This window comes from Nomascus leucogenys, chromosome 9 (genome assembly GCF_006542625.1).
Source record: "Nomascus leucogenys isolate Asia chromosome 9, Asia_NLE_v1, whole genome shotgun sequence".
NCBI lineage: Eukaryota > Metazoa > Chordata > Mammalia > Primates > Hylobatidae > Nomascus > Nomascus leucogenys.
Window position 1 is genome coordinate 71,040,517 of NC_044389.1, and position 18,507 is coordinate 71,059,023.

At 40.4% G+C, this 18,507-nt stretch overlaps 1 long non-coding RNA gene across 1 annotated transcript in view; it reads left to right on the forward strand.

The window, feature by feature from the left end:
• Positions 1 to 18,507, forward strand: part of LOC115836712 — a 54,599-nt gene that overhangs the window by 16,387 nt on the left and 19,705 nt on the right. The window contains exons 2-3 of the long non-coding RNA XR_004031733.1: positions 8,727 to 8,802; positions 13,607 to 13,728. This is a non-coding gene — a long non-coding RNA (uncharacterized LOC115836712). The remainder of the gene's footprint in view (positions 1 to 8,726; positions 8,803 to 13,606; positions 13,729 to 18,507) is intronic.

Genomic DNA, 18,507 nt, shown 5'->3' on the forward strand with positions numbered 1-18,507 from the left:
GAAGTTGGTGTGTCAGGAAATACCTTTACATATCTGGTCACAGAAGTATTCTACGTTGAGTGTGTGAGTAAAGAGAAAAAACTGTTTGCTTTTCCTCTTCACATGAGTGTAGGCAAGGATGTGGAGAAATTCTCATATACTGCTGGTGAGAATACAAAATGGTACAGCCACTGTGGAAAACAGTTTGGCAATATACAAAACATTAAACATAGAGTTACTATTTGACCCATCTGTTCCTAGATATATACCCAAGAGAAATTAAAACAAATACACATCTCTGTAAAACCATGTACACTTGGCCCTCTACATCCATGAAGTCCACATCCTTGCATTCAACCATGGATCAAAAATATTTAGGGGAAAAAGATAAAAAATAACCATATCCTGAAAGCTGATGGGTCATTAAAAATGATACAATAAACAGTAATAAAAATTAAAAATAGAATATGCAAGTATTTACATAGCATTTACATTGTATGAGGTATTATAAGTAATCTAGAGATGATTTACAGTAGACCAAAGGATGTGTGTAGTTTAAATGCAAATACTAAGGGACATGAGTATCCTTGGATTTTAGTATCTGTGGTGGTCCTAGAACCAGTTCCCCACAGATACCAAGAGACAACTGGACATGAATCTACATAGCAGATTATCCATAAAGCCAAAAAGTGCAAACAACCCAAATGTCTGTCAACCAATGAATGGATAAAGAAAATGTGATACGGTCATAGGATGGAACATTATTCAGCAATAAAAAGGAATAAAAGGTGGGGTGCAGTGGCTCACGCCTGTAATCTCAGCACTTTGGGAGGCTGAGGCAGGCAGGTCACTTGAAGTCAGGAGTTCGAGACCAGCCTGGCCAACATGTGAAACCCTATCTCTACTAAAAATAGAAAAATTAGCTGGGTGTAGTGGCATATGCCTATTTGCGAGGCTGAGGCAGGAGAATGGCTTGAACCCAGGAGGTGGAGGTTGCAGTGAGCCAAGATTGCAACATTGCACTCCAGCCTGGGTGACAGGGTGAAACTCCATCTCAACAAAAGAAAAAAAAAAAAAAGAAATAAGGTACTGATGCATGCTATGACATGGAAGAACCTTGAAACATTATGCTAAGTAAAAGAAACCGGTTTCAAAAGGCCACATGTTGTGCGCTTCCATTTATATGAAATGCTCAGAATAGGAAAATCTGTAGACACAGGAAGTAGATTCACGGTTGTTTAGGCTGAGGAGTCTGGGAGTTTGGGGAGAAATAGGGAGTAAATATTCATGGATACTGGATTTGGGGGGAGTGATGAAAATGTTCTAAAATTGATTGTGGTGACAGTTGCACAACCCTGTGAATATATTTTAAACTATTGAATTATCCACTTTAAATGAGTGAATTATATGGTAGATGAATTATACTTCATAAAAGCTATTAAAAAGTGAGATAGGAGGCTGAGCATCACTCCTATAATCATAGCACCTTGGGAGGCCAAAGCAAGAGGATCACTTGAGCCCAGGAGTTTGAGACCAGCCTGGACAACATAGTGAGACCTCGTCTGTATTAGTTCATTCTCACACTGCTATGAAGAAATACCCGAGACTGGGTAAGTTGTAAAGGAAAGACGTTTAATTGACTCACAGTTTCCCATGGCTGGGGAGGCCTCAGGAAACTTAAAATCATGGCAGAAGGCAAAGGAGAAGAAGGCACCTTCTTCACATGGCAGCAGGATGGAATGAGTGCAAGCAGGGGAAATTCCAGACACTTATAAAACCATCAGCTCTCATGAGACTCACTCACTATCAGGAGAACAGCATGGGGGAAACCACTCCCATAATCTAATTATCTCCATACTTGGTCCCGCCCTTGACACATGGGGATTATGAGGATTACAATTCAAGATGAGATTTTTGGTGGGGATACAGCCAAACCATATCACTGTCTCTACAACAAGTTTTTTAAAAAATTAACCAGCTATGGTTGCACATGCCTATGGTCCCAGCTACTTTGGAGGTTGAGGTAGGAGGATCACTTGATCATGACTGCACCACTGCACTCCAGCTTGGGTGACACAGAGAGACCCTCTCTCAAAAAAAGAGGAAAAGAAAATATATATTCTATGATGCAACAATTCTGCTCCAGGTATATAGCCCAAAGAAATTTTCACACAGGGCTATACGGGAACATGTGCATAGATGCTTGCTGTATCACAGCTCTGTACAGCTCTGGGTGACAAAGAGCTGGAGGCTATCTATCTGGGTGCTCATCCTTGGGAGAGTGGACAGGTAAAATGTGGTGGGTGTCTATGTTGGAGTCTAATACCTCGGTGAGCAGCATTGGCTTAAATGTAGGCTAAGTGGCATAGATGAGTTTTAAATACATAAGCATTGAGTGGAAAAATGTAAAACCCAGGAGGAGATATATAATACAATACCACTTCCTAAGTTAAAAATGCATGTAGGCTGAGCACAGTGGTTCATGCCTATAATTCCAGCACTTTGAGAGGCTGAGGTAGGAGGACTGCTTGAGCTCAGGAGTGCAAGACTAGTCTGGGCAAACAAAGTGAGACCCCATCTTTACAAAAAAAAAATTTTTTTTTAACTTAGCCAAGTGCAGTGTACACGCCTGTGGTCCTAGCTAAATGGGAGGCTGAGGCAGGAGGATCATGTCAGCCCAGTAGATCAAGGCTGCAGTGAGCTGTGTTGCCATGTTCATACCACTGCACTCCAGCCTGAGTAAAAGAGTGAGACCCTGTCTCCAAAAAAAAAAAAAAAAAAGGAAAATGCATACATGTAAATCAAAATATTTTGTAATAATACATTGAAATAAAAAGATAGCTCACTCAGATAGAAGTGGCAATTAGTCCTGTGCTTGGATCTCTTTTCCTATGCATCATAAAAGGTCAGAATATATGGAGCTAGAAAACATCAAAAAGCATCCGTCAGTAAGACTACAGGAGAGATCGGTGCCTTGGATAAGAGGGTGTATGACTTCACCTACAGTTACATAAGCCGAAACAATCAATAAGAATAGATGTTGCAAGATTTTGGCAACATTTTGAGATGGCCTAATGTTTCTTAACTCTTTCAAGGGTCAATAGTGAGGGTTTGTTTCTCCAAAACAACATTTGAACCTTGGTTTCCTGAAATTGAAAATGGTTGGTTTTGTGCTGATCTAAGGAGCTGAACCATTGACTCTACAATGGCCCTTGGTGTGCCCCTTCAGTTTTTCTATCAGCCCAGCTATATACCATAGGCTGGTTTCCTTAAAACAGATGTACCCCTTGTTCACTTCACAACTGCACTTTTTGCATCATTCTGCTCCTAGCATTTCTTCACAGACCTTCCTGCCTAATGTTAAAATGGACTAAGCCAGGTTCCACAGCAGATGGACTTGGTTTCATCTCTTGGTGTCGCCATTTATAGCTGAGCATTGTCAACTTACATAATAAACGGAGAGAAGATCTCTAAAGGAAAATGATATTTATTCAGATACAGGGCAATGCAGTGGGAATATATGTGACATAGTAAACTAACATGCATATTCAGGGAGGTAACGGAAAACAAGTTTTTTTTTTTAAAAAAGACATCGTTGTTTTAAGATAATGATCTTTGGCTACCAGCATCAATAACAAGAGTGACTCCAGTCTGACATTGGTCAAGCAGTTGCTGGACAGACGTCCTCACAGAAGTATTTTTTTTTGTAAGGTTGCAGTGGCCTTTGTGCAAGGTTGCAGTTTTGGCAGAGTCTTTTGTGATAGTTTTTGTTATCAAATATTTATGCGCAAGAACCCTGTCTTCATAGCCTTCTACAGATCTATTTGTCACGATTTTTGTTAGCGCCAATTACTCCATTTTGATTCTGACAACTTTCAAATTTCCCCTTTTTGATTAAGATCTTTCTCTGAAAACATGATTGATCAATCATCCTGTAGTTAGACGGTTTTTTTCCGTTATCCGCTCTGAGTATGTCCTTACCATACTAAGGATTTGATTGTTCCTCGGTGCCAGGATGGACCCATTCTGGTTTGGTGATCTGATTCCACGTTGAAGAGAGTAAATGGCAGCTAGAGTCAGTGTCAAAACCCTTTAAGCCACATTTGAGCAATAAGGGAGGTTTAAAAGGAGTGGCTCTCAGGCTAAGTATACCTGGAGTCCATAATTAAGTTTTATTTTGTCTGTTATAACTCAAAGTGCTAGGCTGGCATTATTCTGTTGGAAGTCATACTTCTTGCCGGGCGTGGGGCACAGTGACTCACGCCTATAATCCCAGCACTTTGAGAGGCCAAGGCAGGTGGATCACAAGGTCAGGAGATTGAGACCATCCTGGCGAACATGATGAAACCCCATCTCTACTAAAATACAAAAAATTAGCCAGGCATGGTGGTGCACACCTGTAGTCCCAGCTACTTGGGAGGCTGAGGCAGGGGAATCGCTTGAACCCAGGAGATGGAGGTTGCAGTTAGCCAAGATGGTGCCACTGCACTCCAGCTGGCGACAGAGTGAGACTCTGTCTCAAAAAAAAAAAAAAAAAAAAAAAAGAAATCATACTTCTGCAAAAGTTTAACAAGTAACAAATACAAAGTTTAAAAAGGGAACATATGAAGTAAAATTAATAGTAATATGACAATCCCAGTTTGCATAATGGTTTTGAGCCATAAACCTAGGCTTAAAGGCACCCAATTAAATAAATCAAATGACCATTATCCTGTCAAGTGAAAGCAAAAACTGCAACCTTGCACAAAGGCCAACTCAGGAGACAGGTGGGAGGATCTCTTGGGCCCAGGAGGCAGAGGGTGCAGTAAGCCCAAGATTGTGCCAGCCACTTCACTCCAGCCTGGACAAGACAGTGACACCCTCTCTCAAAATAAAGACATACATACATACATAAATACATAAACTTTAGAATTGTTATTCACAAAAATAGAAAAAACAATTCACTGTTTATGTATAGAAATGCTACTGATTTTTGTATGTTGGTTTTGTATCCTGCAACTTTACTGAATTTCCTAATCAATTCTAACAATTTTTTGGTGGAGTCTTTAGGTTTTTGTAAATATAAGAGCATATGATCTGCAAACAAGGATAATTTGACTTCTTCCTTTCCAATTTGGATCTCCTTCATTTCTTTGTCTTGTCTAATTGCTCTAACTAGAACTTGCAGTACTATGTTGAATGACAGTGGTGAAAGTGGGCATCCTTGTCATATTCCAGATTTTACAGGAAAGGCTTTCAGTGTTTCTCCATTCAGTATGATGCTAGCCATGAGTCTGTCATATATGGCTTTTATTGTGTTGAGGTATGTTCCTTCCATACCCAGTTTTTTGATGGTTTTTATCATGAAGAGATGCTGAATTTTTTCAAATTCTTTTTAAATATCAATTGAAATGATCATATTGTTTTTGTCCTTCATTCTCATTGTTGTTATTGTTGTTTTGGGGACAGGGTCTCACTCTGTTGCCCAGGCTTAAGTGCAGTGGTGCGATCTTGGCTCATAGCAATCTCTGCCTCCTGGGCTGAAGCAATCCTCCCACCTCAGCCTCCTGAGTAGCTGAGACTACTGGCATGTGCCACCACACTTGGCTAATTTTTTAATTTTTTTGTAGAGACAAGATCTCCCTATATTTCCAAGGCTGGTCTCAAACTCAAAGAGATCCTCCTGCCTCAGCCTCCCCAAGGGTGTGCTTGGATTAGAGACATGAGCCACCACACCAGGCATTTTCCTTCATTCTCTTGATACGATGTATCACATTGATTGAATAGCATATGTTGAACCTTTCTTGCATCCCTGGGATAAATCCCACTTGGTCATGATGAATAACCTTTTTAATGTGTTGTTGAATTCAGTTTGCTATAATTGTATTTTGTTGAGGATTTTTGCACCTACATTCATCAGAGATATTAACCTGTTGTTTTCTTGATGTGTTTTTGTCTGGTTTTGGTATCAGGGTAATACCAACCTTGTAGAATAAATTTGGAAGTATTCCTTCCTCCTCTATTTTTTAGAATAGTTTGAGTAGGATTAGGTATTTGTTTTTTAAACATTTGGTAAAATTCAACAGTGAAGCCATCTGGTCCTGGACTTTTCTTTGCTGTGGGGCTTTTCATTACAACTTAGATCTTATTACTTGTTATTTGCGTGTTTGGGTTTTGGATTTCTTCACGGTTCACTCTTAGTAGGTTGTATGTGCCTAGGAATTTATCCATTTCTTTTGGGTTTTCCAATTTATCGGCATATAGTTACTCATAGTAGCCTCCAGTGATCCTTTGAATTTCTGTGGTGTTGATTGTAATGTCCTCTTTTTCATCTCTGATTTTATTTATATGGGTTTTCTCTCTTCTTAGTGTAGCTAAATCTTTGCAATTTTGTGTATCTTTTGAAAAAAAACCCAACATTTTGTTTCATTGATCTTTTCTATTGTTTTCTTGATTTCAATTGTATTTATTTCTGACCTAGTCTTTATTATTTCTTTTCTTCATTAGTCTAGCTAAAGGTTTGTCAATTTTGTTTATCTTTTCAAAAAAACAACTTTTTGTTTCATTGATTTTTTGTATATTGTTTTTCATTTCAAATTCATTGATTGCTGCTCTGGTCTTTATTATTGCTTTTCTTCTACTAAGTTTGATCCTGTCTCAAACTTAGTAGAAGAATATATACATATTTGAGACAGGATCTTCTTTTGTTGCCCAGGCTGGAGTTCAATGGGATGATCACAGCTCACTGCAGTCTCGACCTCTTGGGCTCAAGCAATCCTCCAATCTCAACCTCCTGAGTAGCTGGGACCACAGTCATGCACCACCACACTTGGCTAATTTGTTATTTCATTTATTCCAATAAATTTTTAATTTTTTTTCCTTAGTTTCTTCATTGACCTACTGGTCATTCAGGAACACATTTTTAATTTCCAAGTATTTGTATGGTTTCTAAAATTCCTCTTGTGATTGATTTCTAGTTTTATTACACCATGCTTAGAGAAAATACTTAATATAATTTCGATTTTTTTGAATTTTTAAAAACTGTTTTGTAGTCTAATATATGGCTTATCCTTGCAAATGATCCACATGCTGAGCAGAAGAATGTGTATTCTGCAGCCATTGGATGAAATGTTCTGTAAATATCTATTGGGCTCATTTGGTTTATAGTGCAGATTAAGTTCAACATTTCTCTGTTGATTTTCTGTCTGGAAGATCTGTCCAATGCTGAGAGGGGGATATTGAAGTCTCCAGCTATTATTGCACTGGGGTCAATCTCTCTCTTTAGCTTTAATAATATTTGCTTTCTATATCTTGGTGTGCCAGTGTTAGGTGCATATAAATTTACAGTTGTTACATCCTCTCACTGAAATTATCCCATTAGCATTATATAATGGTCTTCTTTGTCTCTTTTTATGATTTTTATGTTGAAACCTGGGTCCTGGGCTTTTCTTTACAGGGAGGCTTTTTACTATGGCTTTAATCTCATTACTTGTTATTGGTCTATTCAGGTTTTAGATTCCTTTATGGTTCAATCTTGGTAGGTTGTATATATCTAGGAATTTATCCATTTCTTCTAGATTTTCCAATTTATTGGTATATACTTGCTCAGGGTAGTCACTAATTATTCTTTGAATTTCTTTGATAGCAGTTGTAATATCTCCTTTGTCATCCCTGATTTTATTTATTTAGGGTTTCTCTTTTTTTTTTTCTTCATTAGTCTGGCTAAAAGTTTGTCAACTTGGTTTATCTTTTCAAAAAATCAACTTTTTGTTGCATTGATTTTTGTGTGTGTCTTCTTCATTTCAAATTCATTGATCACTGCTCTGATCTTTATTATTACCTTTCTTTTACTAAGTTTGAGGTTGTTTTGCTCTTGCTTCTGTAGTTCTTTAAGATGTGTTGTTAGGTTATTTATTTGAAGTTTTTCTTCTTTTTTGATGTAGGCACTTATAACTACAAATTTCTCTTTTACTACTGCTTTTGCTGTATTCCATAGGTTTTGCTATGCTGTGTTTCCATTATCATTTGTTGTAAGAAATTTTTCAATTTCCTTCTTAATTTCTTCATTGATTCACTAGTCATCCAGGAACATATTGTTTAATTTCCATGCATCTGTATGATTTCCAAAATTCCTCTTGTTGTTGATTTCTAATTGTATTTCTTTGTGGTCAGAGAAGATGCTTGATATTATTTCAGTTTTTTGAGTGCTTTAAGACTTGTTTCGTGACCTAACACATGGTCTATCCTTGAGAATGATCAATGTGCTGAGGAAAAGAATGTATATTCTACAGACATTGGATGAAATGTTCTGTAACTATCTATTAGGTTCATTTGATCTACAGTGCAGATTAAGTTCAATATTCCCTTATTGAATTTCTGTCTGGGAGATCTGTCCAATGCTGAAAGGGGAGTGTTGAAGACTCCAGATATTATTGTATTGAGGTCTATCTCTCTCTTTAGCTCCAATAATATTTGCTTTATATATCTGGGTGCTCCAGTGTTAGGTGCATATATATTTATAATCATTATATCTTGTTGCTGTATTGACCCTTTTATCATTATATAATGACATTCTTTGTCTCTTTTTAGAGTTTTTGTCTTGAAATCTATTTTGTCTGATATAAGTATAGCTACTCCTGCTCTTTTTGGTTTACATTGGCATGGATATCTTTTTTCATCTCTTTTTTTAAGTTTATATGTATCTTTATAAGTGAAATGTGTTTCTTGTAGGCAACAGATCATGGGATCTTGTTTTTTCTTCCATTCAGCCGCTCTATGTCTTTTGATTGGAGAGTTTAATCAAACAGAAGGAGTCTTCCACTGTAGCCACCACAGCTGGGAATGGTGAGTTGTTATATTTGCTACAATCAATGAGTCTACATTGACACATCATTATCACCCAGAGTTCATAATTTACATTGAGGTTCATTCTTGGTGTTGTATATTCAATAGGTTTTTATAAACATATACTTATTAAGGACTGCATAGTGCACCGTGGTGCTATTGTGTCTGGAATTGGTGGGTTCTTGGTCTCACTGACTTCAAGAATGAAGCCGCGGACCCTCACAGTGAGTGTTACAGTTCTTAAAGGCAGCATGTCCGGAGTTTGTTCCTTCTGATGTTCGGATGTGTTCGGAGTTTCTTCCTTCTGGTGGTGGTCTCACTGGCTCAGGAGCAAAGCTGCAGACCTTCTCAATGAGTGTTACAGCTCTTAAGGCGGTGCTTCTGGACTTGTTCATTCCTCCCGGTGGGTTCGTGGTCTCACTGGCTTCAGGAGTGAAGCTGCAGACCTTCGCAGTGAGCGTTACAGCTCATAAAGGCAGTGTGGACCCAAAGAGTGAGCAGCAGCAAGATTTATTGCAAAGAGCGAAAGAACAAAGCTTCCACAGTGTGGAAGGGGACCCAAGCAGGTTGCCACTGCTGGCTCGGGTAGCCTGCTTTTATTCTCTTATCTGGCCCCACCCACATCCTGCTGATTGATCCATTTTACAGAGAGCCGATTGGTCTGTTTTACAGAGAGCTGATTGGTCCGTTTTGACAGGGTGCTGATTGGTGCATTTACAATCCCTGAGCTAGACACAAAAGTTCTCCACGTCCCCACTAGATTAGCTAGATACAAAGTGTCGATTGGTGCATTTACAAACCCTGAGCTAGACATAGAGTGCTGATTGGTGCATTTACAAACCTTGAGCTAGATACAGAGTGCCGATTGGTGTATTTACAATCACTTAGCTAGACATAAAGGTTCTCCAAGTCCCCACCAAAGTAACTAGTTACAGAGTGCCGACTGGTGCATTCACAAACCCTGAGCTAGACACAGAGGGCTGATTGGTGCATTTACAAACCTTGAGCTGGATACAGAGTGCTGATTGGTGTATTTACAATCCCTTAGCTAGACATAAAGGTTCTCCAAGTCCCCACCAGAGTAACTAGATACAGAGTGCCGATTGGTGCATTCACAAACCCTGAGCTAGACACAAGGTGCTGATTGGTGTGTTTACAAACCTTGAGCTAGATACAGAGTGCTGATTGGTGTATTTACAATCCCTTAGCTAGACATAAAGATTCTCCAAGTCCCCACCAGACTCAGGAGCCCAGCTGGCTTCACCCAGTGGATCTCACCCAGGGGCTGCAGGTGGCGCTGCCTGCCAGTCCCACGCCATGCGCCCGCACTCCTCAGCTCTTGGGTGGTCGATGGGACTGGGCACCCTAGAGCAGGCAGCGGTGCTCGTCGGGGAGGCTCTGGCTGTGCAGGAGCCCACGACGGGCCTGGGGGGAGGCTCAGGCATGGTGGGCTGCAGGTCCCGAGACGTGCCCCCCAGGGAGGCAGCTAAGGCCTGGCGAGAAGTCGAGCACAGCAGCTGCTGGCCCAGGTGCTAAGCCCCTCACTGCCCAGGGCCAGCGGGGCCAGCTGGCTGCTCCAAGTGTGGGGCCACTGAGCCCATGCCCACCCGGAACTCGTGCTGGCCCACAAGCACTGCATGCAGCCCTGGTTCCCACCTGCGCCTCTCCCTCCACACCTCCCAGCAAGCTGAGGTAGCTGGCTCCAGTCTTGGCCAGCCCAGAAAGGGGCTCCCACAGTGCAGTGGCGGGCTGAAGTGCTCCTCAAGCGTGGCCAGAGTGGACGCCAAGGCCATGGAGGCGCCGAGAGTGAGCGAGGGCTGTGAGGGCTGCCAGCATGCTGTCACCTCTCACTATGGTCTCAATATCATTTGTCCCCACCAAAACTCATGTTGTGGACTGGTCTCCAATGTGGCAATGTTGGCAGGGCAGATGGTGTCTCTAAATGATTAGGTCATTAAGATGAATTAATGTCCTTCTCACAAGACAGGGTTAGTTCTCATGGGAATGGATTAGTTTCTGAGAGAGCCAGTTGTTATAAAGTGAGGGTGCCTTTGTAGCCATTGAAATACAAAAAATAAAATGAAGTTGCCTCTAGTGTTTTGCCCTTTCTCACACAAACCTGGTTCGCCTTCCATTTCTCCATGTTTTGACCAAGCATGAGGTCCTTGTTGGAAGCTGCCAGATGTTGCTGCCTAATCTTGAACTTCCCAGCTTGCAGAACCATGAGCTAAATGTATCTCTCTTCTTTATAAACTTCTCAGGCTCAGGGATTCTGTTATAGCAATACAAAATAGACTAATACATATGGTATGTATTTATCATGAGTACTTTATACTTTCATTTGAAAATCCATCTTCAGACTTTTTCTATTATATACAAGATAGATAATGTAATGTGTGTTAAAATTCTTGCCTTTTAAACTTATAAATCAATACGAAAATAAGATTGATGCATAGAACAATAGAAGAGAATGTCAATAAGTAATTGTAGAAGAAGAAATATAAATGGTCAATATAAAATGAGAAGTTGCTCAACCTCATTAATGATCAATGAAGTGAGAGTTGGAACAAGACATCATTTTTGAGAGCTATAGACTGATAGATATGAAAAAGATTGATAATATCAGTGATGGCGCTGCTATAAACTAGGGCTGTAAGGGCAAATTGCTGTACCCTTTTAAGGGGACAGTAGGAATATGTAACAACTGTTAAAATGCACAGACCTTCTGCATTGTTTAACTTCGTATACCTGCAGTAATAGCATTGTTATGTTAAATAGTTCTTATCTTTTAGAGATAGATATTGAAATACTATGAATGAAATTTTATAATAAATTGGATTGCTTCAACATAGGCTGGTGAGGGCTAGGCGCAGTGACTCACACCTGTAATCCCAGCACTTTGAGAGGCTGAGGCAGGCGGATCATTTGAAGTCAGGAGTTCAAGACCAGGCTGGCCCACATGGTAAAACCCTATCTCTACTAAAAACACAAAAATCAGCTGGGCTTGGTGGTGTGCACCTGTAATCCCAGCTACTCAGGAGGCAGAGGCACAAGAATCACTGGAACCTGGGAGGCGGAGGTTGCAGTGAGCCAAGATCATGCCCTGGCACTCCAGCCTGGACGACAGAGTGAGATTCTGTCTCAAAAAACAAAAAACACTGGTGGGTAGGTGAGGGGAAAATAGGTAAGAGTATAGATGAAAGAAGTGTGGCCATGAGTTCATGTTTGTTGCATCTGGGTGATGAGTACATTGGAATTAATATAATGTTCGCTTTACTTCTGTGTTTTAAAAAAACTTTTACAGAATAAAATGTTGACGAAGAAAAATAAAAACTTGCAATTAAATGTTAACACAGCGTTTATTTTTGAGAAAATTTATCCTAAGGAGAGAATCAACTAAGTGGGCAAAGATATAGCTTCAAAAAGATTCAACATAACTTTCTAATTAAAGCTTCAATCTGGGCATTGAGTTCTTTTTTATCTGAGCAAAGAACTAGTTTGACGAGATCCTGAACAGTCAACAAACTGGTGACTCTGGCTCAGGAGAAGACATGCATTTCATATTAAAGGTCAAACACTTCACAGCCCAATCACTTTTTCATAAGTAATATCCAGCAAATGACACCAATTTTAGCTACCTAATAAGATGACTCTTAAGTGAACTCTAAAGAAAGATATGGTGTTCAGAGTTACATAGAGTGAAATTATGAAACTAAGTACAGCAGGTCCTTGAATAACATTGTTTTATTCAATGACATTGTGTTATGACATTGATAAGGAAAAAAAATCAATTCCCAGCTGGGGCCACTGTTTGTGTGGAGTTTACACACTCTCCCCATGTCTGTGTGGGTTTCCTCTGGCTACTGGGTTTCTTTCCACATCCCAGAGATGTACACATTAGGTGAGTGGATGTGTCTAAATGTCCTAATCTGAGTATGGGTGTGTGTGTGAGTGTGCCCTGTGATGGAATGGTGTCCTGCCTATCCAGCGTTGATTCCCACTTCTCGCCCTGAGCTGCTGAGATAGGTTCCAGCTACCCAAGACCCTGAACTGGAATAAGCGGGTTGGAAAATAAGTGAATACAAGTTATTATAAAATAAATATCCATAAAGTATATGATAATCATACAAACGCACAACAATAAATGATGTGGTATGAAAGTGCTCAGTGAGCCTGCTGTATTGGTTATTGTTTGTTTTTTAACTGTGTAGTGGTAAGAGGGGCCTCTTACTAATTTTGCTTTGCAAAATACTTTTGATTTAACCACCACCACTACTACTGCTGTCACTCACTGACTCACCAAAAATCAGGTAAATAAATAAGTATCTTACTTGTTTTTATTTGCCTGTCTTATCTTTAAACATTTATTTATTTTAATGTTTAATATTAGAAGTGTTTTAGGTCTTTATTTAGAAGTTTGGTAATGTTTCTATGACCAGAAATATGCCATAGACACATAACTCTTGTTTACATCAATTAGCCTATGGTAAAATTGGTTTCATTATATATTATTTTGCTTACAGTTGAAGCTCCCAATAACATATTGGTGACATTAAGTGAGGACTTACTGTATAGAAAATTTGCTCAGTTTTACTGTGTGAGTATTCTTTTTTTTTTTTTTTTTTTGAGACAGGATCTCACTGTATCACCTGGGCTGGAGTGCAGGGGTGAGATCATAGCTCACTTCAGTCTTGAACTTCTGGGTTCAAGCAATCCTCCTGCATTGGCTATCCAAGTAGCTAGAACTATAGGTGTACAACACCACATTTGGCTGATTTTTCTTATTTATTTATTTATTTTTTAGAGCTAAGGTCTTGCTATGTTGCCTAGACTGGTTTTGAACTCCTGGGCTGAAGCAATCCTCCCACTTCGGCCTCTCAAAGTGCTGGGATATCAGACATAAGCCACCTGACATGCTTGGCCTATGTGAGTATTCTTAGTTGTCATTGTTTACACTGTACTATAGACTAAATCTTTGTGTCCCCTCCAAATTCATATGTTGAAATCCTAACCCCCAATGTGATGGTATTAGCAGGTGGGGGCCTTTTGTAGCTGATTAGTTCATGAGGGTGGAGCTCCCATGAACAGGATTAGTGCCCTGATGAAAGAGACCCCAGGGAGCTTTCTCATCAACTTTCTGCCGTGAGAGAAAACTGGGAACTAGGAAGCAGGTTCTCACTAGACATCAAATCTGCCAGTACCTTGATCTTGGGCTTCCCAGCCTCCAAAACTGTCCCCCTTATTCATCCCACAGTGGCGAGTACCTAAGGTGACTTAGCAACAGTTTTGTACTTTGTATCAAATGCACAAATGCATTCCCACTTGCCCTTTGTGTGTGTGAGTGCATTTCTAACTATCTTCTTTTATGTTCTCTTTTTATTATACTTATGTTCATTTCACAATTCTTTTTTGTTTTTAAGAGAGTTGGGGGCCAGGCATGGTGGCTCACACCTGTAATCCCAGCACTTTGGGAGGCCAAAGCAGGTGGACTACCTGAGGCCAGGAGTTCAAGACCAGCCTGGCCAATATGGCAAAACCCCATGTCTTTACTAAAAAAAAAATACAAAAATTAGCTGGGCCTGGTGGCAGTTGCCTGTAATCCCAGCTACTCCAGATAAGTCAACAAACTCTGAAAAGTCAACAAACTGGTAACTGTGGCTCAGAAGAAGGCATGCATTTCACACTTAAAGGTCAAATACCCACAGCCCAATCACTTTTTGATAAATGATATATCCAGCAAATGATACCAATTTTAGCTATCTAATAAGATGAATCCTCAAGAGGCGGAGGCAGGAGAATCACTTGAACCTGGGAGGCAGAGGTTGCAGTGAGCCAAGACTGTGCCACTGCACTCCAGCCTGGGCAACAGAGTAAGACTCTGTCTCCAAAAAGAAAAAAAAAGAGAGAGAGAGATGGGGGTCTCACTCACTCTGTCACTCAGGCTGGAGTGCTATGATGCAATCATAGCTCACTGCAACTTCAAACTCCTAAACTCAAGCAATCCTCACAATTCAGCCTATTGAGTACCTGGAACACAAGGTAAACACTACCACTTCTGGCCAATTTTTGAATTTTTTGTAGAGACACCATCTTGCTATGATTCCCAGTCTGGTCTCAAACTCCTGGCCTCAAGCAATCCTCCTGCCTCAGCCTCTTGAGTAGCTGTGATTGCAGTCATGAGCCACTGTGCCCACTTGAATCTTTATTGAGTGCCTATTCCTCAAGAAATGCTATAACAACTGTTAGAAATTAAATGGTGAGTAAAACAAAGTCCCTGTCTTTCCTGGGCTTTACATGTTCCCATGAACATGAAGAACAACAGTAACTAATACATATAATTACATTTATTGATTAACTGAATGCTCACATACACATAAAGATATCATTGTCATTATTTTGTCAAGGGGGAAAGGGAGGCACAGAGGGCATGAGGAATTTGCCCAGAGTCATATGCTCTAGTGGTGGAGCCTATATACTGTTTGTCTCTCCTTTACTATATTTACTCTCCCATGAATTGTAAACCAAAAATAAAATTCTAAGGCACCACAACCATCTGAATGGACCCTCCTCTCAGCCAGGGGCATTCCAAAGCTAACCTGAAAAATGAGTTCAGGCCATGATGAGAAAAGGGAGCCAAAATGCCTCATTATACCCTCCTCCCTTTTGGAATTACTGATACAAGAGGCTCTTTAAGTCTGATAAGAAATATTTACAGACTATTCTCTCTGAAATCTGCTACCTGGAGGCTTTATCTGCATGATAAAACCTTGGTCTCCACAACCCTTATCATAATCCAGACATTCCTTTCTATTGATGATAACACTTTCAACCAATTGCCAATCAGAAAATCTTTGAATCTGCCGGCGATGTGGAAGCCCCCAATTCCAGTTGCTCCGCCTTTCTGAACTGAACCAATGTACATCTTACATGTATTAATTGATGTCTCATGTCTCCCTAAAATGTATAAAACAAAGCTGTGGCCCAACCACCTTGAGCTTATGTTTTCAGGATCTTTTGAGGCTTTGTCATGGGCCATTAGTCACTCATAACTGGCTCAGAATAAATCTCTTCAAATGTTTCAGAGTTTGACTGTTTTCGTCGACACAATGCAGATATCATCTGAGATGTTATACTAACCCATTTATTTATTATTCACTCACTACATAGTTATTAAACATCTTTGATGTACCAGGCATGTGGGGGTGGCTCTGGGCAAACAAAGAATATGCTCAGTCCCTGTCATTGAGTGAGGCCCATAAACACATAATTCCAGCACAACCTGTTATGTGAAAAGACAAGGTATATATCAAGTGAAATGTAAACAAAGGAGGAAATGACTAACTTTGCCTGGGATTGCTGAGAAAGACTTTGTAGAAGAGAAGATTTTTTATCAGTGTTATGAAGGCTTAATAGCAACTGATTTGTTAAAGAATCATGAAAAGATCAACCCCAAGAAAGAAAAGGAAACATGGAAGGACCTGGACTGGAGTCACGCCAGTACAAGGAGGGTACTGGCAAAGATGAGTTAGGTGGGTGGGAAATAGCAGGACTTGAGGGTAAAACATTGAGTTGAAAACAAAATAATGGTTATTGATCAAACTCAGTGGGGCTTAGGCTGGAGAGTAATGCATATGGATCTGGTGCCATTTTGAAGGACGTTGTTGAAGGCAAGGGAAAGCATCCCCTTCACCCCCTGAAGGTTTGCTGAAAATATTTAACAAGAGGACGATTAATAGGAGAAAAGGCATACAAATTTATTTGATCAAGTTTTTCATGACGCAGGGGCCTTCAAAATGAAAGCTCTTACCTCGAGGTTACAGAAAGAACATGGATTCAAAGCACAGCCAAAAACAGGCTATGGTGGTAAACCAGGCTTTAGTGGCAAAACAGGTTATGAGAGAGACAGAACAGGAGGCCTGCCTAGCAAAGTTGGCCGCCTTATACAGATGAAACCTCATGGGTAGCAGACAGAATAGATGACAAATTCTTCTTAACTTTGACAAATTCTCTCACCTATAAAGGTGTCAGACTCTTAATCTTTCCTAGATCTGACAAGGGAATCCTGGCTGCATGAATATAGATTCTCTACAGATGTAAATTTCCCCCAGGAAAGGCAGCTTTGTAGGGCCAATTCTGTTTGCTGGCCCTCTGGCAGTCATATCAAAGTATATCAAAGAAATATATTTTGGGGTAGAATATCTTGATTTCCTTCCACATCAAGGATGAAAGTCGCTGAAGAAAGGAAAAAAATGTTGGTAGCTCTTGCAGTGATCTAAGCAAAAATTGAGGCACTAGAGAGGAGAGTCATTTAAGGGTATGAATCAACAGAGCTTGATTAAGTTTAGGGGGTAAAGGAGTGATTGGGTGACTGAGTAGATAATGGTAACAATCAAAATAGTATCTCAAATTTTACAAGATTCCTTTTGAGCTAGAGTTTGCTCAAAGTACATTCAAAGCAGCATCTGTTGAACTCTGACAGCCCAGAAAAACAATAGCTAACTCACGCATGGCTAAATAGCTCTTAGAATCATAGTGAGTCATTGTTTTGGTTATGTTAATGGATTAATTCAGTTAATCGTCACAAAAACCTCATAAAGTAGGCGGGACCATATTCCATTTTACAAATGAGGAGATCAGTTCAGGAAATTAGAACAGAGAGGTGAACTAACTTAACCAAAGTGATATAGCCACTAAGTGGTGGAGTCTGACTTCAAACGCAGTCAGTTTTTTTACTGCCTTGTTCGAAGCCTGGGGATAAAAATGGAGGTGGAGTGCTGTCCTGGGTGTGGGGCTGAGGGATGCAGCACTTTACGAGGGCAAACTTTCCTACAAACCACCTTTAAACATCTTTCTTCCTTCTCAAATTCACACTCACCCTGGCTGCCAAGTGCTCCCTGCTCCTCGGGGCTATTGACGTGCTGTTCTTGAGAGCTTCCTCCTTCCACCTGACAGTTTCTGTTCCCCTTAGTTCTGAGAAATGTGGCCATCCTGGCCTAACACCCTCCTAGGAGAAGTGAAGTCCCCTGCAGATCTTTCTGTTTGTTTGTTTTTCTGGAGAAAACAAACCCTGCTTTCGATTCAGGGAAAGGTGGAAGGAGAACAGAGGTCTGGGAATGTGAAGAAGCTAAGACAGTGGATTTGATTGGGCACTTGTTTTGTTCGTGGTGTCTCAGGGATATTCAACTGAAAAGGGAAACCACAGAGATAGGAAGCCAGAGGAGGTTTGAAATTCTTTTGAATTACTTACCAAATATTTGCTTTCAGACACTTTGCAGGAGTATTCAAACAGCATCTCCCTGTATGTTGGAAAGCAGCCCCTGTACACAGCTAAGTATTTTTTCTAAATAATCTTGAAAAGGAAACTAAACCAATCATGCATCACTGACCAAGATTTTGTCTTTTTTTTTTTTGAGACGGAGTCTCGCTGTGTCACCCAGGCTGGAGTGCGGTGGCATGATTTCAGCTCACTGCAACCTCCGCCTCCCGGGTTCAGGCGATTCTCCTGCCTCAGCCTCCTGAGTAGCTGAGATTACAGGTGCGTGCCACCACGCCCGTCTGACTTTTGTATTTTTAGTAGAGATGGGGTTTTACCATGTTGGTCAGGCTGGTCTCAAACTCCTGACCTCGTGATCTGCCCGCCTCGGCTTCCCAAAGTACTGGGATTACAGGCGTGAGCCACTGCACTTGGCCTGTCTTTTTTTTTTT